A 21,127-nucleotide genomic window follows, 5' to 3' on the forward strand; every position below is an offset into this window, starting at 1 on the left:
CACAACATGCCTGCCTCCACAGCTTTTTCCTTGGGGACATGCCTAATTCCTGGCTGATTTGCCTTTCTCGTCATAGGGTTGGGGTTCGGCCTAGGGCTAGGATTTTTAAAATCAGGAAGCCCTGAGTTCCAGGCACACTGGAGCTGTGAAAGGCATCCAAAAGGGAGTGCAAAAGTGCCACAACATGGCTGCTTTCACGGCTTTTTCCTTGGCAAGAAGCCTAACACCAGGCTGATTTACCTTCCCAGGGTTACTGTTAGGCTTAGGCCTAGGGCTAGGATTTTTAAAACTAGGAAGCCCTTAGCTCCAGGCACACTGCAGCTGTTCAAGGCATCCCAAGGGGAGTACAAAAGTGCAACAACATGGCAGCTTTCACAGCTTTTTCCTTGGCACCATCCCTATACCTAGGCTGATTTATCTGCCTAGGGTTAGGGTTAGGCTTCAGCCTAGGGCTTGGATTTCTTTAACCAGGAAGCCCTGAGTTCCAGGCTTACTTCATCTGCCAAAGGCATCCCAAAGGGAGTGCAGAAGTGCCACAACATGGCTGCTTTCACGGCTTTTCCCTTAGGAAGAACCCTAATACCCGGCTGATTTACCTTCCTAGGGTTACTGTTAGGCTTAGGCCTAGGACTTTTAAAACCAGGAAGCCCTGGGCTCCAGGCACACTGCAGCTGCAAAAGGCATCCCAAGGGGAGCGCAAAAGTGACGCAACTTGGCTGCCACCACTGATATTTCCATGAGACCATCCCGAACCATAGGTTGATTTTCCTTCCTAGGGTTAAGGTTTGAGTTACGCCTAGGGTAAGGGCTCTATTAACCAGAAAGCCCTGAGTTCCAAGAACACAGCAGCTGCGAAGGACTAGCCAAGAAGAGCGCAAAAGTACCACAACATGCCTGCCTCCACAGCTTTTTCCTTGGGGACATGCCTAATTCCTGGCTGATTTGCCTTTCTCGTCTTAGGGTTGGGGTTCGGCCTAGGGCTAGGATTTTTAAAATCAGGAAGCCCTGAGTTCCAGGCACACTGGAGCTGTGAAAGGCATCCAAAAGGGAGTGCAAAAGTGCCACAACATGGCTGCTTTCACGGCTTTTTCCTTGGCAAGAAGCCTAACACCAGGCTGATTTCCCTTCCCAGGGTTACTGTTAGGCTTAGGCCTAGGGCTAGGATTTTTAAAACTAGGAAGCCCTTAGCTCCAGGCACACTGCAGCTGTTCAAGGCATCCCAAGGGGAGTACAAAAGTGCAACAACATGGCAGCTTTCACAGCTTTTTCCTTGGCACCATCCCTATACCTAGGCTGATTTATCTGCCTAGGGTTAGGGTTAGGCTTCAGCCTAGGGCTTGGATTTCTTTAACCAGGAAGCCCTGAGTTCCAGGCTTACTTCATCTGCCAAAGGCATCCCAAAGAGAGTGCAGAAGTGCCACAACATGGCTGCTTTCACGGCTTTTCCCTTAGGAAGAACCCTAATACCCGGCTGATTTACCTTCCTAGGGTTACTGTTAGGCTTAGGCCTAGGACTTTTAAAACCAGGAAGCCCTGGGCTCCAGGCACACTGCAGCTGCAAAAGGCATCCCAAGGGGAGCGCAAAAGTGACGCAACTTGGCTGCCACCACTGATATTTCCATGAGACCATCCCGAACCATAGGTTGATTTTCCTTCCTAGGGTTAAGGTTTGAGTTACGCCTAGGGTAAGGGCTCTATTAACCAGAAAGCCCTGAGTTCCAAGAACACAGCAGCTGCGAAGGACTAGCCAAGAAGAGCGCAAAAGTACCACAACATGCCTGCCTCCACAGCTTTTTCCTTGGGGACATGCCTAATTCCTGGCTGATTTGCCTTTCTCGTCTTAGGGTTGGGGTTCGGCCTAGGGCTAGGATTTTTAAAATCAGGAAGCCCTGAGTTCCAGGCACACTGGAGCTGTGAAAGGCATCCAAAAGGGAGTGCAAAAGTGCCACAACATGGCTGCTTTCACGGCTTTTTCCTTGGCAAGAAGCCTAACACCAGGCTGATTTACCTTCCCAGGGTTACTGTTAGGCTTAGGCCTAGGGCTAGGATTTTTAAAACTAGGAAGCCCTTAGCTCCAGGCACACTGCAGCTGTTCAAGGCATCCCAAGGGGAGTACAAAAGTGCAACAACATGGCAGCTTTCACAGCTTTTTCCTTGGCACCATCCCTATACCTAGGCTGATTTATCTGCCTAGGGTTAGGGTTAGGGTTCAGCCTAGGGCTTGGATTTCTTTAACCAGGAAGCCCTGAGTTCCAGGCTTACTTCATCTGCCAAAGGCATCCCAAAGGGAGTGCAGAAGTGCCACAACATGGCTGCTTTCACGGCTTTTCCCTTAGGAAGAACCCTAATACCCGGCTGATTTACCTTCCTAGGGTTACTGTTAGGCTTAGGCCTAGGACTTTTAAAACCAGGAAGCCCTGGGCTCCAGGCACACTGCAGCTGCGAAAGGCATCCCAAGGGGAGCGCAAAAGTGACGCAACTTGGCTGCCACCACTGATATTTCCATGAGACCATCCCGAACCATAGGCTGATTTTCCTTCCTAGGGTTAAGGTTTGAGTTACGCCTAGGGTAAGGGTTCTATTAACCAGAAAGCCCTGAGTTCCAAGAACACAGCAGCTGCGAAGGACTAGCCAAGAAGAGCGCAAAAGTACCACAACATGCCTGCCTCCACAGCTTTTTCCTTGGGGACATGCCTAATTCCTGGCTGATTTGCCTTTCTCGTCATAGGGTTGGAGTTCGGCCTAGGGCTAGGGTTTTTAAAATCAGGAAGCCCTGAGTTCCAGGCACACTGGAGCTGTGAAAGGCATCCAAAAGGGAGTGCAAAAGTGCCACAACATGGCTGCTTTCACGGCTTTTTCCTTGGCAAGAAGCCTAACACCAGGCTGATTTACCTTCCCAGGGTTACTGTTAGGCTTAGGCCTAGGGCTAGGATTTTTAAAACTAGGAAGCCCTTAGCTCCAGGCACACTGCAGCTGTTCAAGGCATCCCATGGGGAGTACAAAAGTGCAACAACATGGCAGCTTTCACAGCTTTTTCCTTGGCACCATCCCTATACCTAGGCTGATTTATCTGCCTAGGGTTAGGGTTAGGGTTCAGCCTAGGGCTTGGATTTCTTTAACCAGGAAGCCCTGAGTTCCAGGCTTACTTCATCTGCCAAAGGCATCCCAAAGGGAGTGCAGAAGTGCCACAACATGGCTGCTTTCACGTCTTTTCCCTTAGCAAGAACCCTAATACCCGGCTGATTTACCTTCCTAGGGTTACTGTTAGGCTTAGGCCTAGGACTTTTAAAACCAGGAAGCCCTGGGCTCCAGGCACACTGCAGCTGCGAAAGGCATCCCAAGGGGAGCGCAAAAGTGACGCAACTTGGCTGCCACCACTGATATTTCCATGAGACCATCCCGAACCATAGGTTGATTTTCCTTCCTAGGGTTAAGGTTTGAGTTACGCCTAGGGTAAGGGCTCTATTAACCAGAAAGCCCTGAGTTCCAAGAACACAGCAGCTGCGAAGGACTAGCCAAGAAGAGCGCAAAAGTACCACAACATGCCTGCCTCCACAGCTTTTTCCTTGGGGACATGCCTAATTCCTGGCTGATTTGCCTTTCTCGTCTTAGGGTTGGGGTTCGGCCTAGGGCTAGGGTTTTTAAAATCAGGAAGCCCTGAGTTCCAGGCACACTGGAGCTGTGAAAGGCATCCAAAAGGGAGTGCAAAAGTGCCACAACATGGCTGCTTTCACGGCTTTTTCCTTGGCAAGAAGCCTAACACCAGGCTGATTTACCTTCCCAGGGTTACTGTTAGGCTTAGGCCTAGGGCTAGGATTTTTGAAACTAGGAAGCCCTTAGCTCCAGGCACACTGCAGCTGTTCAAGGCATCCCAAGGGGAGTACAAAAGTGCAACAACATGGCAGCTTTCACAGCTTTTTCCTTGGCACCATCCCTATACCTAGGCTGATTTATCTGCCTAGGGTTAGGGTTAGGGTTCAGCCTAGGGCTTGGATTTCTTTAACCAGGAAGCCCTGAGTTCCAGGCTTACTTCATCTGCCAAAGGCATCCCAAAGGGAGTGCAGAAGTGCCACAACATGGCTGCTTTCACGGCTTTTCCCTTAGGAAGAACCCTAATACCCGGCTGATTTACCTTCCTAGGGTTACTGTTAGGCTTAGGCCTAGGACTTTTAAAACCAGGAAGCCCTGGGCTCCAGGCACACTGCAGCTGCGAAAGGCATCCCAAGGGGAGCGCAAAAGTGACGCAACTTGGCTGCCACCACTGATATTTCCATGAGACCATCCCGAACCATAGGTTGATTTTCCTTCCTAGGGTTAAGGTTTGAGTTACGCCTAGGGTAAGGGCTCTATTAACCAGAAAGCCCTGAGTTCCAAGAACACAGCAGCTGCGAAGGACTAGCCAAGAAGAGCGCAAAAGTACCACAACATGCCTGCCTCCACAGCTTTTTCCTTGGGGACATGCCTAATTCCTGGCTGATTTGCCTTTCTCGTCTTAGGGTTGGGGTTCGGCCTAGGGCTAGGATTTTTAAAATCAGGAAGCCCTGAGTTCCAGGCACACTGGAGCTGTGAAAGGCATCCAAAAGGGAGTGCAAAAGTGCCACAACATGGCTGCTTTCACGGCTTTTTCCTTGGCAAGAAGCCTAACACCAGGCTGATTTACCTTCCCAGGGTTACTGTTAGGCTTAGGCCTAGGGCTAGGATTTTTAAAACTAGGAAGCCCTTAGCTCCAGGCACACTGCAGCTGTTCAAGGCATCCCAAGGGGAGTACAAAAGTGCAACAACATGGCAGCTTTCACAGCTTTTTCCTTGGCACCATCCCTATACCTAGGCTGATTTATCTGCCTAGGGTTAGGGTTAGGCTTCAGCCTAGGGCTTGGATTTCTTTAACCAGGAAGCCCTGAGTTCCAGGCTTACTTCATCTGCCAAAGGCATCCCAAAGAGAGTGCAGAAGTGCCACAACATGGCTGCTTTCACGGCTTTTCCCTTAGGAAGAACCCTAATACCTGGCTGATTTACCTTCCTAGGGTTACTGTTAGGCTTAGGCCTAGGACTTTTAAAACCAGGAAGCCCTGGGCTCCAGGCACACTGCAGCTGCAAAAGGCATCCCAAGGGGAGCGCAAAAGTGACGCAACTTGGCTGCCACCACTGATATTTCCATGAGACCATCCCGAACCATAGGTTGATTTTCCTTCCTAGGGTTAAGGTTTGAGTTACGCCTAGGGTAAGGGCTCTATTAACCAGAAAGCCCTGAGTTCCAAGAACACAGCAGCTGCGAAGGACTAGCCAAGAAGAGCGCAAAAGTACCACAACATGCCTGCCTCCACAGCTTTTTCCTTGGGGACATGCCTAATTCCTGGCTGATTTGCCTTTCTCGTCTTAGGGTTGGGGTTCGGCCTAGGGCTAGGATTTTTAAAATCAGGAAGCCCTGAGTTCCAGGCACACTGGAGCTGTGAAAGGCATCCAAAAGGGAGTGCAAAAGTGCCACAACATGGCTGCTTTCACGGCTTTTTCCTTGGCAAGAAGCCTAACACCAGGCTGATTTCCCTTCCCAGGGTTACTGTTAGGCTTAGGCCTAGGGCTAGGATTTTTAAAACTAGGAAGCCCTTAGCTCCAGGCACACTGCAGCTGTTCAAGGCATCCCAAGGGGAGTACAAAAGTGCAACAACATGGCAGCTTTCACAGCTTTTTCCTTGGCACCATCCCTATAACTAGGCTGATTTATCTGCCTAGGGTTAGGGTTAGGGTTCAGCCTAGGGCTTGGATTTCTTTAACCAGGAAGCCCTGAGTTCCAGGCTTACTTCATCTGCCAAAGGCATCCCAAAGGGAGTGCAGAAGTGCCACAACATGGCTGCTTTCACGGCTTTTCCCTTAGGAAGAACCCTAATACCCGGCTGATTTACCTTCCTAGGGTTACTGTTAGGCTTAGGCCTAGGACTTTTAAAACCAGGAAGCCCTGGGCTCCAGGCACACTGCAGCTGCAAAAGGCATCCCAAGGGGAGCGCAAAAGTGACGCAACTTGGTTGCCACCACTGATATTTCCATGAGACCATCCCGAACCATAGGTTGATTTTCCTTCCTAGGGTTAAGGTTTGAGTTACGCCTAGGGTAAGGGCTCTATTAACCAGAAAGCCCTGAGTTCCAAGAACACAGCAGCTGCGAAGGACTAGCCAAGAAGAGCGCAAAAGTACCACAACATGCCTGCCTCCACAGCTTTTTCCTTGGGGACATGCCTAATTCCTGGCTGATTTGCCTTTCTCGTCTTAGGGTTGGGGTTCGGCCTAGGGCTAGGGTTTTTAAAATCAGGAAGCCCTGAGTTCCAGGCACACTGGAGCTGTGAAAGGCATCCAAAAGGGAGTGCAAAAGTGCCACAACATGGCTGCTTTCACGGCTTTTTCCTTGGCAAGAAGCCTAACACCAGGCTGATTTACCTTCCCAGGGTTACTGTTAGGCTTAGGCCTAGGGCTAGGATTTTTGAAACTAGGAAGCCCTTAGCTCCAGGCACACTGCAGCTGTTCAAGGCATCCCAAGGGGAGTACAAAAGTGCAACAACATGGCAGCTTTCACAGCTTTTTCCTTGGCACCATCCCTATACCTAGGCTGATTTATCTGCCTAGGGTTAGGGTTAGGCTTCAGCCTAGGGCTTGGATTTCTTTAACCAGGAAGCCCTGAGTTCCAGGCTTACTTCATCTGCCAAAGGCATCCCAAAGGGAGTGCAGAAGTGCCACAACATGGCTGCTTTCACGGCTTTTCCCTTAGGAAGAACCCTAATACCCGGCTGATTTACCTTCCTAGGGTTACTGTTAGGCTTAGGCCTAGGACTTTTAAAACCAGGAAGCCCTGGGCTCCAGGCACACTGCAGCTGCAAAAGGCATCCCAAGGGGAGCGCAAAAGTGACGCAACTTGGCTGCCACCACTGATATTTCCATGAGACCATCCCGAACCATAGGTTGATTTTCCTTCCTAGGGTTAAGGTTTGAGTTACGCCTAGGGTAAGGGCTCTATTAACCAGAAAGCCCTGAGTTCCAAGAACACCGCAGCTGCGAAGGACTAGCCAAGAAGAGCGCAAAAGTAGCACAACATGCCTGCCTCCACAGCTTTTTCCTTGGGGACATGCCTAATTCCTGGCTGATTTGCCTTTCTCGTCTTAGGGTTGGGGTTCGGACTAGGGCTAGGGTTTTTAAAATCAGGAAGCCCTGAGTTCCAGGCACACTGGAGCTGTGAAAGGCATCCAAAAGGGAGTGCAAAAGTGCCACAACATGGCTGCTTTCACGGCTTTTTCCTTGGCAAGAAGCCTAACACCAGGCTGATTTACCTTCCCAGGGTTACTGTTAGGCTTAGGCCTAGGGCTAGGATTTTTAAAACTAGGAAGCCCTCGGCTCCAGGCACACTGCAGCTGTTCAAGGCATCCCAAGGGGAGTACAAAAGTGCAACAACATGGCAGCTTTCACAGCTTTTTCCTTGGCACCATCCCTATACCTAGGCTGATTTATCTGCCTAGGGTTAGGGTTAGGGTTCAGCCTAGGGCTTGGATTTCTTTAACCAGGAAGCCCTGAGTTCCAGGCTTACTTCATCTGCCAAAGGCATCCCAAAGGGAGTGCAGAAGTGCCACAACATGGCTGCTTTCACGGCTTTTCCCTTAGGAAGAACCCTAATACCCGGCTGATTTACCTTCCTAGGGTTACTGTTAGGCTTAGGCCTAGGACTTTTAAAACCAGGAAGCCCTGGGCTCCAGGCACACTGCAGCTGCAAAAGGCATCCCAAGGGGAGCGCAAAAGTGACGCAACTTGGCTGCCACCACTGATATTTCCATGAGACCATCCCGAACCATAGGTTGATTTTCCTTCCTAGGGTTAAGGTTTGAGTTACGCCTAGGGTAAGGGCTCTATTAACCAGAAAGCCCTGAGTTCCAAGAACACAGCAGCTGCGAAGGACTAGCCAAGAAGAGCGCAAAAGTACCACAACATGCCTGCCTCCACAGCTTTTTCCTTGGGGACATTCCTAATTCCTGGCTGATTTGCCTTTCTCGTCATAGGGTTGGGGTTCGGCCTAGGGCTAGGATTTTTAAAATCAGGAAGCCCTGAGTTCCAGGCACACTGGAGCTGTGAAAGGCATCCAAAAGGGAGTGCAAAAGTGCCACAACATGGCTGCTTTCACGGCTTTTTCCTTGGCAAGAAGCCTAACACCAGGCTGATTTACCTTCCCAGGGTTACTGTTAGGCTTAGGCCTAGGGCTAGGATTTTTAAAACTAGGAAGCCCTTAGCTCCAGGCACACTGCAGCTGTTCAAGGCATCCCAAGGGGAGTACAAAAGTGCAACAACATGGCAGCTTTCACAGCTTTTTCCTTGGCACCATCCCTATACCTAGGCTGATTTATCTGCCTAGGGTTAGGGTTAGCGTTCAGCCTAGGGCTTGGATTTCTTTAACCAGGAAGCCCTGAGTTCCAGGCTTACTTCATCTGCCAAAGGCATCCCAAAGGGAGTGCAGAAGTGCCACAACATGGCTGCTTTCATGGCTTTTCCCTTAGGAAGAACCCTAATACCCGGCTGATTTACCTTCCTAGGGTTACTGTTAGGCTTAGGCCTAGGACTTTTAAAACCAGGAAGCCCTGGGCTCCAGGCACACTGCAGCTGCGAAAGGCATCCCAAGGGGAGCGCAAAAGTGACGCAACTTGGCTGCCACCACTGATATTTCCATGAGACCATCCCGAACCATAGGCTGATTTTCCTTCCTAGGGTTAAGGTTTGAGTTACGCCTAGGGTAAGGGTTCTATTAACCAGAAAGCCCTGAGTTCCAAGAACACAGCAGCTGCGAAGGACTAGCCAAGAAGAGCGCAAAAGTACCACAACATGCCTGCCTCCACAGCTTTTTCCTTGGGGACATTCCTAATTCCTGGCTGATTTGCCTTTCTCGTCATAGGGTTGGGGTTCGGCCTAGGGCTAGGATTTTTAAAATCAGGAAGCCCTGAGTTCCAGGCACACTGGAGCTGTGAAAGGCATCCAAAAGGGAGTGCAAAAGTGCCACAACATGGCTGCTTTCACGGCTTTTTCCTTGGCAAGAAGCCTAACACCAGGCTGATTTACCTTCCCAGGGTTACTGTTAGGCTTAGGCCTAGGGCTAGGATTTTTAAAACTAGGAAGCCCTTAGCTCCAGGCACACTGCAGCTGTTCAAGGCATCCCAAGGGGAGTACAAAAGTGCAACAACATGGCAGCTTTCACAGCTTTTTCCTTGGCACCATCCCTATACCTAGGCTGATTTATCTGCCTAGGGTTAGGGTTAGGCTTCAGCCTAGGGCTTGGATTTCTTTAACCAGGAAGCCCTGAGTTCCAGGCTTACTTCATCTGCCAAAGGCATCCCAAAGGGAGTGCAGAAGTGCCACAACATGGCTGCTTTCATGGCTTTTCCCTTAGGAAGAACCCTAATACCCGGCTGATTTACCTTCCTAGGGTTACTGTTAGGCTTAGGCCTAGGACTTTTAAAACCAGGAAGCCCTGGGCTCCAGGCACACTGCAGCTGCGAAAGGCATCCCAAGGGGAGCGCAAAAGTGACGCAACTTGGCTGCCACCACTGATATTTCCATGAGACCATCCCGAACCATAGGCTGATTTTCCTTCCTAGGCTTAAGGTTTGAGTTACGCCTAGGGTAAGGGCTCTATTAACCAGAAAGCCCTGAGTTCCAAGAACACAGCAGCTGCGAAGGACTAGCCAAGAAGAGCGCAAAAGTACCACAACATGCCTGCCTCCACAGCTTTTTCCTTGGGGACATTCCTAATTCCTGGCTGATTTGCCTTTCTCGTCTTAGGGTTGGGGTTCGGCCTAGGGCTAGGATTTTTAAAATCAGGAAGCCCTGAGTTCCAGGCACACTGGAGCTGTGAAAGGCATCCAAAAGGGAGTGCAAAAGTGCCACAACATGGCTGCTTTCACGGCTTTTTCCTTGGCAAGAAGCCTAACACCAGGCTGATTTACCTTCCCAGGGTTACTGTTAGGCTTAGGCCTAGGGCTAGGATTTTTAAAACTAGGAAGCCCTTAGCTCCAGGCACACTGCAGCTGTTCAAGGCATCCCAAGGGGAGTACAAAAGTGCAACAACATGGCAGCTTTCACAGCTTTTTCCTTGGCACCATCCCTATACCTAGGCTGATTTATCTGCCTAGGGTTAGGGTTAGGCTTCAGCCTAGGGCTTGGATTTCTTTAACCAGGAAGCCCTGAGTTCCAGGCTTACTTCATCTGCCAAAGGCATCCCAAAGAGAGTGCAGAAGTGCCACAACATGGCTGCTTTCACGGCTTTTCCCTTAGGAAGAACCCTAATACCCGGCTGATTTACCTTCCTAGGGTTACTGTTAGGCTTAGGCCTAGGACTTTTAAAACCAGGAAGCCCTGGGCTCCAGGCACACTGCAGCTGCAAAAGGCATCCCAAGGGGAGCGCAAAAGTGACGCAACTTGGCTGCCACCACTGATATTTCCATGAGACCATCCCGAACCATAGGTTGATTTTCCTTCCTAGGGTTAAGGTTTGAGTTACGCCTAGGGTAAGGGCTCTATTAACCAGAAAGCCCTGAGTTCCAAGAACACAGCAGCTGCGAAGGACTAGCCAAGAAGAGCGCAAAAGTACCACAACATGCCTGCCTCCACAGCTTTTTCCTTGGGGACATTCCTAATTCCTGGCTGATTTGCCTTTCTCGTCTTAGGGTTGGGGTTCGGCCTAGGGCTAGGATTTTTAAAATCAGGAAGCCCTGAGTTCCAGGCACACTGGAGCTGTGAAAGGCATCCAAAAGGGAGTGCAAAAGTGCCACAACATGGCTGCTTTCACGGCTTTTTCCTTGGCAAGAAGCCTAACACCAGGCTGATTTACCTTCCCAGGGTTACTGTTAGGCTTAGGCCTAGGGCTAGGATTTTTAAAACTAGGAAGCCCTTAGCTCCAGGCACACTGCAGCTGTTCAAGGCATCCCAAGGGGAGTACAAAAGTGCAACAACATGGCAGCTTTCACAGCTTTTTCCTTGGCACCATCCCTATACCTAGGCTGATTTATCTGCCTAGGGTTAGGGTTAGGGTTCAGCCTAGGGCTTGGATTTCTTTAACCAGGAAGCCCTGAGTTCCAGGCTTACTTCATCTGCCAAAGGCATCCCAAAGGGAGTGCAGAAGTGCCACAACATGGCTGCTTTCACGGCTTTTCCCTTAGGAAGAACCCTAATACCCGGCTGATTTACCTTCCTAGGGTTACTGTTAGGCTTAGGCCTAGGACTTTTAAAACCAGGAAGCCCTGGGCTCCAGGCACACTGCAGCTGCAAAAGGCATCCCAAGGGGAGCGCAAAAGTGACGCAACTTGGCTGCCACCACTGATATTTCCATGAGACCATCCCGAACCATAGGTTGATTTTCCTTCCTAGGGTTAAGGTTTGAGTTACGCCTAGGGTAAGGGCTCTATTAACCAGAAAGCCCTGAGTTCCAAGAACACAGCAGCTGCGAAGGACTAGCCAAGAAGAGCGCAAAAGTACCACAACATGCCTGCCTCCACAGCTTTTTCCTTGGGGACATGCCTAATTCCTGGCTGATTTGCCTTTCTCGTCTTAGGGTTGGGGTTCGGCCTAGGGCTAGGATTTTTAAAATCAGGAAGCCCTGAGTTCCAGGAACACTGGAGCTGTGAAAGGCATCCAAAAGGGAGTGCAAAAGTGCCACAACATGGCTGCTTTCACGGCTTTTTCCTTGGCAAGAAGCCTAACACCAGGCTGATTTACCTTCCCAGGGTTACTGTTAGGCTTAGGCCTAGGGCTAGGATTTTTAAAACTAGGAAGCCCTTAGCTCCAGGCACACTGCAGCTGTTCAAGGCATCCCAAGGGGAGTACAAAAGTGCAACAACATGGCAGCTTTCACAGCTTTTTCCTTGGCACCATCCCTATACCTAGGCTGATTTATCTGCCTAGGGTTAGGGTTAGGCTTCAGCCTAGGGCTTGGATTTCTTTAACCAGGAAGCCCTGAGTTCCAGGCTTACTTCATCTGCCAAAGGCATCCCAAAGGGAGTGCAGAAGTGCCACAACATGGCTGCTTTCACGGCTTTTCCCTTAGGAAGAACCCTAATACCCGGCTGATTTACCTTCCTAGGGTTACTGTTAGGCTTAGGCCTAGGACTTTTAAAACCAGGAAGCCCTGGGCTCCAGGCACACTGCAGCTGCGAAAGGCATCCCAAGGGGAGCGCAAAAGTGACGCAACTTGGCTGCCACCACTGATATTTCCATGAGACCATCCCGAACCATAGGTTGATTTTCCTTCCTAGGGTTAAGGTTTGAGTTACGCCTAGGGTAAGGGCTCTATTAACCAGAAAGCCCTGAGTTCCAAGAACACAGCAGCTGCGAAGGACTAGCCAAGAAGAGCGCAAAAGTACCACAACATGCCTGCCTCCACAGCTTTTTCCTTGGGACATGCCTAATTCCTGGCTGATTTGCCTTTCTCGTCATAGGGTTGGGGTTCGGCCTAGGGCTAGGATTTTTAAAATCAGGAAGCCCTGAGTTCCAGGCACACTGGAGCTGTGAAAGGCATCCAAAAGGGAGTGCAAAAGTGCCACAACATGGCTGCTTTCACGGCTTTTTCCTTGGCAAGAAGCCTAACACCAGGCTGATTTCCCTTCCCAGGGTTACTGTTAGGCTTAGGCCTAGGGCTAGGATTTTTAAAACTAGGAAGCCCTTAGCTCCAGGCACACTGCAGCTGTTCAAGGCATCCCAAGGGGAGTACAAAAGTGCAACAACATGGCAGCTTTCACAGCTTTTTCCTTGGCACCATCCCTATACCTAGGCTGATTTATCTGCCTAGGGTTAGGGTTAGGGTTCAGCCTAGGGCTTGGATTTCTTTAACCAGGAAGCCCTGAGTTCCAGGCTTACTTCATCTGCCAAAGGCATCCCAAAGGGAGTGCAGAAGTGCCACAACATGGCTGCTTTCACGGCTTTTCCCTTAGGAAGAACCCTAATACCCGGCTGATTTACCTTCCTAGGGTTACTGTTAGGCTTAGGCCTAGGACTTTTAAAACCAGGAAGCCCTGGGCTCCAGGCACACTGCAGCTGCAAAAGGCATCCCAAGGGGAGCGCAAAAGTGACGCAACTTGGCTGCCACCACTGATATTTCCATGAGACCATCCCGAACCATAGGTTGATTTTCCTTCCTAGGGTTAAGGTTTGAGTTACGCCTAGGGTAAGGGCTCTATTAACCAGAAAGCCCTGAGTTCCAAGAACACAGCAGCTGCGAAGGACTAGCCAAGAAGAGCGCAAAAGTACCACAACATGCCTGCCTCCACAGCTTTTTCCTTGGGGACATGCCTAATTCCTGGCTGATTTGCCTTTCTCGTCTTAGGGTTGGGGTTCGGCCTAGGGCTAGGATTTTTAAAATCAGGAAGCCCTGAGTTCCAGGAACACTGGAGCTGTGAAAGGCATCCAAAAGGGAGTGCAAAAGTGCCACAACATGGCTGCTTTCACGGCTTTTTCCTTGGCAAGAAGCCTAACACCAGGCTGATTTACCTTCCCAGGGTTACTGTTAGGCTTAGGCCTAGGGCTAGGATTTTTAAAACTAGGAAGCCCTTAGCTCCAGGCACACTGCAGCTGTTCAAGGCATCCCAAGGGGAGTACAAAAGTGCAACAACATGGCAGCTTTCACAGCTTTTTCCTTGGCACCATCCCTATACCTAGGCTGATTTATCTGCCTAGGGTTAGGGTTAGGCTTCAGCCTAGGGCTTGGATTTCTTTAACCAGGAAGCCCTGAGTTCCAGGCTTACTTCATCTGCCAAAGGCATCCCAAAGGGAGTGCAGAAGTGCCACAACATGGCTGCTTTCACGGCTTTTCCCTTAGGAAGAACCCTAATACCCGGCTGATTTACCTTCCTAGGGTTACTGTTAGGCTTAGGCCTAGGACTTTTAAAACCAGGAAGCCCTGGGCTCCAGGCACACTGCAGCTGCGAAAGGCATCCCAAGGGGAGCGCAAAAGTGACGCAACTTGGCTGCCACCACTGATATTTCCATGAGACCATCCCGAACCATAGGTTGATTTTCCTTCCTAGGGTTAAGGTTTGAGTTACGCCTAGGGTAAGGGCTCTATTAACCAGAAAGCCCTGAGTTCCAAGAACACAGCAGCTGCGAAGGACTAGCCAAGAAGAGCGCAAAAGTACCACAACATGCCTGCCTCCACAGCTTTTTCCTTGGGACATGCCTAATTCCTGGCTGATTTGCCTTTCTCGTCATAGGGTTGGGGTTCGGCCTAGGGCTAGGATTTTTAAAATCAGGAAGCCCTGAGTTCCAGGCACACTGGAGCTGTGAAAGGCATCCAAAAGGGAGTGCAAAAGTGCCACAACATGGCTGCTTTCACGGCTTTTTCTTTGGCAAGAAGCCTAACACCAGGCTGGTTTACCTTCCCAGGGTTACTGTTAGGCTTAGGCCTAGGGCTAGGATTTTTAAAACTAGGAAGCCCTTAGCTCCAGGCACACTGCAGCTGTTCAAGGCATCCCAAGGGGAGTACAAAAGTGCAACAACATGGCAGCTTTCACAGCTTTTTCCTTGGCACCATCCCTATAACTAGGCTGATTTATCTGCCTAGGGTTAGGGTTAGGGTTCAGCCTAGGGCTTGGATTTCTTTAACCAGGAAGCCCTGAGTTCCAGGCTTACTTCATCTGCCAAAGGCATCCCAAAGGGAGTGCAGAAGTGCCACAACATGGCTGCTTTCACGGCTTTTCCCTTAGGAAGAACCCTAATACCCGGCTGATTTACCTTCCTAGGGTTACTGTTAGGCTTAGGCCTAGGACTTTTAAAACCAGGAAGCCCTGGGCTCCAGGCACACTGCAGCTGCGAAAGGCATCCCAAGGGGAGCGCAAAAGTGACGCAACTTGGCTGCCACCACTGATATTTCCATGAGACCATCCCGAACCATAGGTTGATTTTCCTTCCTAGGGTTAAGGTTTGAGTTACGCCTAGGGTAAGGGCTCTATTAACCAGAAAGCCCTGAGTTCCAAGAACACAGCAGCTGCGAAGGACTAGCCAAGAAGAGCGCAAAAGTACCACAACATGCCTGCCTCCACAGCTTTTTCCTTGGGGACATGCCTAAGTCCTGGCTGATATGCCTTTCTCGTCTTAGGGTTGGGGTTCGGCCTAGGGCTAGGATTTTTAAAATCAGGAAGCCCTGAGTTCCAGGCACACTGGAGCTGTGAAAGGCATCCAAAAGGGAGTGCAAAATGCCACAACATGGCTGCTTTCACGGCTTTTTCCTTGGCAAGAAGCCTAACACCAGGCTGATTTACCTTCCCAGGGTTACTGTTAGGCTTAGGCCTAGGGCTAGGATTTTTAAAACTAGGAAGCCCTCGGCTCCAGGCACACGGCAGCTGTTCAAGGCATCTCAAGGGGAGTACAAAAGTGCAACAACATGGCAGCTTTCACAGCTTTTTCCTTGGCACCATCCCTATACCTAGGCTGATTTATCTGCCTAGGGTTAGGGTTAGGGTTCAGCCTAGGGCTTGGATTTCTTTAACCAGGAAGCCCTGAGTTCCAGGCTTACTTCATCTGCCAAAGGCATCCCAAAGGGAGTGCAGAAGTGCCACAACATGGCTGCTTTCACGGCTTTTCCCTTAGGAAGAACCCTAATACCCGGCTGATTTACCTTCCTAGGGTTACTGTTAGGCTTAGGCCTAGGACTTTTAAAACCAGGAAGCCCTGGGCTCCAGGCACACTGCAGCTGCAAAAGGCATCCCAAGGGGAGCGCAAAAGTGACGCAACTTGGTTGCCACCACTGATATTTCCATGAGACCATCCCGAACCATAGGTTGATTTTCCTTCCTAGGGTTAAGGTTTGAGTTACGCCTAGGGTAAGGGCTCTATTAACCAGAAAGCCCTGAGTTCCAAGAACACAGCAGCTGCGAAGGACTAGCCAAGAAGAGCGCAAAAGTAGCACAACATGCCTGCCTCCACAGCTTTTTCCTTGGGGACATGCCTAATTCCTGGCTGATTTGCCTTTCTCGTCTTAGGGTTGGGGTTCGGCCTAGGGCTAGGGTTTTTAAAATCAGGAAGCCCTGAGTTCCAGGCACACTGGAGCTGTGAAAGGCATCCAAAAGGGAGTGCAAAAGTGCCACAACATGGCTGCTTTCACGGCTTTTTCCTTGGCAAGAAGCCTAACACCAGGCTGATTTACCTTCCCAGGGTTACTGTTAGGCTTAGGCCTAGGGCTAGGATTTTTAAAACTAGGAAGCCCTTAGCTCCAGGCACACTGCAGCTGTTCAAGGCATCCCAAGGGGAGTACAAAAGTGCAACAACATGGCAGCTTTCACAGCTTTTTCCTTGGCACCATCCCTATACCTAGGCTGATTTATCTGCCTAGGGTTAGGGTTAGGCTTCAGCCTAGGGCTTGGATTTCTTTAACCAGGAAGCCCTGAGTTCCAGGCTTACTTCATCTGCCAAAGGCATCCCAAAGGGAGTGCAGAAGTGCCACAACATGGCTGCTTTCATGGCTTTTCCCTTAGGAAGAACCCTAATACCCGGCTGATTTACCTTCCTAGGGTTACTGTTAGGCTTAGGCCTAGGACTTTTAAAACCAGGAAGCCCTGGGCTCCAGGCACACTGCAGCTGCGAAAGGCATCCCAAGGGGAGCGCAAAAGTGACGCAACTTGGCTGCCACCACTGATATTTCCATGAGACCATCCCGAACCATAGGTTGATTTTCCTTCCTAGGGTTAAGGTTTGAGTTACGCCTAGGGTAAGGGCTCTATTAACCAGAAAGCCCTGAGTTCCAAGAACACAGCAGCTGCGAAGGACTAGCCAAGAAGAGCGCAAAAGTACCACAACATGCCTGCCTCCACAGCTTTTTCCTTGGGGACATGCCTAAGTCCTGGCTGATATGCCTTTCTCGTCTTAGGGTTGGGGTTCGGCCTAGGGCTAGGATTTTTAAAATCAGGAAGCCCTGAGTTCCAGGCACACTGGAGCTGTGAAAGGCATCCAAAAGGGAGCGCAAAATGCCACAACATGGCTGCTTTCACGGCTTTTTCCTTGGCAAGAAGCCTAACACCAGGCTGATTTACCTTCCCAGGGTTACTGTTAGGCTTAGGCCTAGGGCTAGGATTTTTAAAACTAGGAAGCCCTCGGCTCCAGGCACACTGCAGCTGTTCAAGGCATCCCAAGGGGAGTACAAAAGTGCAACAACATGGCAGCTTTCACAGCTTTTTCCTTGGCACCATCCCTATACCTAGGCTGATTTATCTGCCTAGGGTTAGGGTTAGGCTTCAGCCTAGGGCTTGGATTTCTTTAACCAGGAAGCCCTGAGTTCCAGGCTTACTTCATCTGCCAAAGGCATCCCAAAGGGAGTGCAGAAGTGCCACAACATGGCTGCTTTCACGGCTTTTCCCTTAGGAAGAACCCTAATACCCGGCTGATTTACCTTCCTAGGGTTACTGTTAGGCTTAGGCCTAGGACTTTTAAAACCAGGAAGCCCTGGGCTCCAGGCACACTGCAGCTGCGAAAGGCATCCCAAGGGGAGCGCAAAAGTGACGCAACTTGGTTGCCACCACTGATATTTCCATGAGACCATCCCGAACCATAGGTTGATTTTCCTTCCTAGGGTTAAGGTTTGAGTTACGCCTAGGGTAAGGGCTCTATTAACCAGAAAGCCCTGAGTTCCAAGAACACAGCAGCTGCGAAGGACTAGCCAAGAAGAGCGCAAAAGTACCACAACATGCCTGCCTCCACAGCTTTTTCCTTGGGGACATGCCTAATTCCTGGCTGATTTGCCTTTCTCGTCTTAGGGTTGGGGTTCGGCCTAGGGCTAGGGTTTTTAAAATCAGGAAGCCCTGAGTTCCAGGCACACTGGAGCTGTGAAAGGCATCCAAAAGGGAGTGCAAAAGTGCCACAACATGGCTGCTTTCACGGCTTTTTCCTTGGCAAGAAGCCTAACACCAGGCTGATTTACCTTCCCAGGGTTACTGTTAGGCTTAGGCCTAGGGCTAGGATTTTTAAAACTAGGAAGCCCTTAGCTCCAGGCACACTGCAGCTGTTCAAGGCATCCCAAGGGGAGTACAAAAGTGCAACAACATGGCAGCTTTCACAGCTTTTTCCTTGGCACCATCCCTATACCTAGGCTGATTTATCTGCCTAGGGTTAGGGTTAGGGTTCAGCCTAGGGCTTGGATTTCTTTAACCAGGAAGCCCTGAGTTCCAGGCTTACTTCATCTGCAAAGGCATCCCAAAGAGAGTGCAGAAGTGCCACAACATGGCTGCTTTCACGGCTTTTCCCTTAGGAAGAACCCTAATACGCGGCTGATTTACCTTCCTAGGGTTACTGTTAGGCTTAGGCCTAGGACTTTTAAAACCAGGAAGCCCTGGGCTCCAGGCACACTGCAGCTGCAAAAGGCATCCCAAGGGGAGCGCAAAAGTGACGCAACTTGGCTGCCACCACTGATATTTCCATGAGACCATCCCGAACCATAGGTTGATTTTCCTTCCTAGGGTTAAGGTTTGAGTTACGCCTAGGGTAAGGGCTCTATTAACCAGAAAGCCCTGAGTTCCAAGAACACAGCAGCTGCGAAGGACTAGCCAAGAAGAGCGCAAAAGTACCACAACATGCCTGCCTCCACAGCTTTTTCCTTGGGGACATGCCTAATTCCTGGCTGATTTGCCTTTCTCGTCTTAGGGTTGGGGTTCGGCCTAGGGCTAGGATTTTTAAAATCAGGAAGCCCTGAGTTCCAGGCACACTGGAGCTGTGAAAGGCATCCAAAAGGGAGTGCAAAAGTGCCACAACATGGCTGCTTTCACGGCTTTTTCCTTGGCAAGAAGCCTAACACCAGGCTGATTTACCTTCCCAGGGTTACTGTTAGGCTTAGGCCTAGGGCTAGGATTTTTAAAACTAGGAAGCCCTTAGCTCCAGGCACACTGCAGCTGTTCAAGGCATCCCAAGGGGAGTACAAAAGTGCAACAACATGGCAGCTTTCACAGCTTTTTCCTTGGCACCATCCCTATACCTAGGCTGATTTATCTGCCTAGGGTTAGGGTTAGGCTTCAGCCTAGGGCTTGGATTTCTTTAACCAGGAAGCCCTGAGTTCCAGGCTTACTTCATCTGCCAAAGGCATCCCAAAGGGAGTGCAGAAGTGCCACAACATGGCTGCTTTCACGGCTTTTCCCTTAGGAAGAACCCTAATACCCGGCTGATTTGCCTTCCTAGGGTTACTGTTAGGCTTAGGCCTAGGACTTTTAAAACCAGGAAGCCCTGGGCTCCAGGCACACTGCAGCTGCAAAAGGCATCCCAAGGGGAGCGCAAAAGTGACGCAACTTGGCTGCCACCACTGATATTTCCATGAGACCATCCCGAACCATAGGCTGATTTTCCTTCTTAGGGTTAAGGTTTGAGTTACGCCTAGGGTAAGGGTTCTATTAACCAGAAAGCCCTGAGTTCCAAGAACACAGCAGCTGCGAAGGACTAGCCAAGAAGAGCGCAAAAGTACCACAACATGCCTGCCTCCACAGCTTTTTCCTTGGGGACATGCCTAATTCCTGGCTGATTTGCCTTTCTCGTCTTAGGGTTGGGGTTCGGCCTAGGGCTAGGATTTTTAAAATCAGGAAGCCCTGAGTTCCAGGCACACTGGAGCTGTGAAAGGCATCCAAAAGGGAGTGCAAAAGTGCCACAACATGGCTGCTTTCACGGCTTTTTCCTTGGCAAGAAGCCTAACACCAGGCTGATTTACCTTCCCAGGGTTACTGTTAGGCTTAGGCCTAGGGCTAGGATTTTTAAAACTAGGAAGCCCTTAGCTCCAGGCACACTGCAGCTGTTCAAGGCATCCCAAGGGGAGTACAAAAGTGCAACAACATGGCAGCTTTCACAGCTTTTTCCTTGGCACCATCCCTATACCTAGGCTGATTTATCTGCCTAGGGTTAGGGTTAGGCTTCAGCCTAGGGCTTGGATTTCTTTAACCAGGAAGCCCTGAGTTCCAGGCTTACTTCATCTGCCAAAGGCATCCCAAAGAGAGTGCAGAAGTGCCACAACATGGCTGCTTTCACGGCTTTTCCCTTAGGAAGAACCCTAATACCCGGCTGATTTACCTTCCTAGGGTTACTGTTAGGCTTAGGCCTAGGACTTTTAAAACCAGGAAGCCCTGGGCTCCAGGCACACTGCAGCTGCAAAAGGCATCCCAAGGGGAGCGCAAAAGTGACGCAACTTGGCTGCCACCACTGATATTTCCATGAGACCATCCCGAACCATAGGTTGATTTTCCTTCCTAGGGTTAAGGTTTGAGTTACGCCTAGGGTAAGGGCTCTATTAACCAGAAAGCCCTGAGTTCCAAGAACACAGCAGCTGCGAAGGACTAGCCAAGAAGAGCGCAAAAGTACCACAACATGCCTGCCTCCACAGCTTTTTCCTTGGGGACATGCCTAATTCCTGGCTGATTTGCCTTTCTCGTCTTAGGGTTGGGGTTCGGCCTAGGGCTAGGATTTTTAAAATCAGGAAGCCCTGAGTTCCAGGCACACTGGAGCTGTGAAAGGCATCCAAAAGGGAGTGCAAAAGTGCCACAACATGGCTGCTTTCACGGCTTTTTCCTTGGCAAGAAGCCTAACACCAGGCTGATTTACCTTCCCAGGGTTACTGTTAGGCTTAGGCCTAGGGCTAGGATTTTTAAAACTAGGAAGCCCTTAGCTCCAGGCACACTGCAGCTGTTCAAGGCATCCCAAGGGGAGTACAAAAGTGCAACAACATGGCAGCTTTCACAGCTTTTTCCTTGGCACCATCCCTATACCTAGGCTGATTTATCTGCCTAGGGTTAGGGTTAGGGTTCAGCCTAGGGCTTGGATTTCTTTAACCAGGAAGCCCTGAGTTCCAGGCTTACTTCATCTGCCAAAGGCATCCCAAAGGGAGTGCAGAAGTGCCACAACATGGCTGCTTTCACGGCTTTTCCCTTAGGAAGAACCCTAATACCCGGCTGATTTACCTTCCTAGGGTTACTGTTAGGCTTAGGCCTAGGACTTTTAAAACCAGGAAGCCCTGGGCTCCAGGCACACTGCAGCTGCGAAAGGCATCCCAAGGGGAGCGCAAAAGTGACGCAACTTGGCTGCCACCACTGATATTTCCATGAGACCATCCCGAACCATAGGCTGATTTTCCTTCCTAGGGTTAAGGTTTGAGTTACGCCTAG

This window comes from Ammospiza caudacuta, chromosome 21, assembly GCF_027887145.1.
Source record: "Ammospiza caudacuta isolate bAmmCau1 chromosome 21, bAmmCau1.pri, whole genome shotgun sequence".
NCBI lineage: Eukaryota > Metazoa > Chordata > Aves > Passeriformes > Passerellidae > Ammospiza > Ammospiza caudacuta.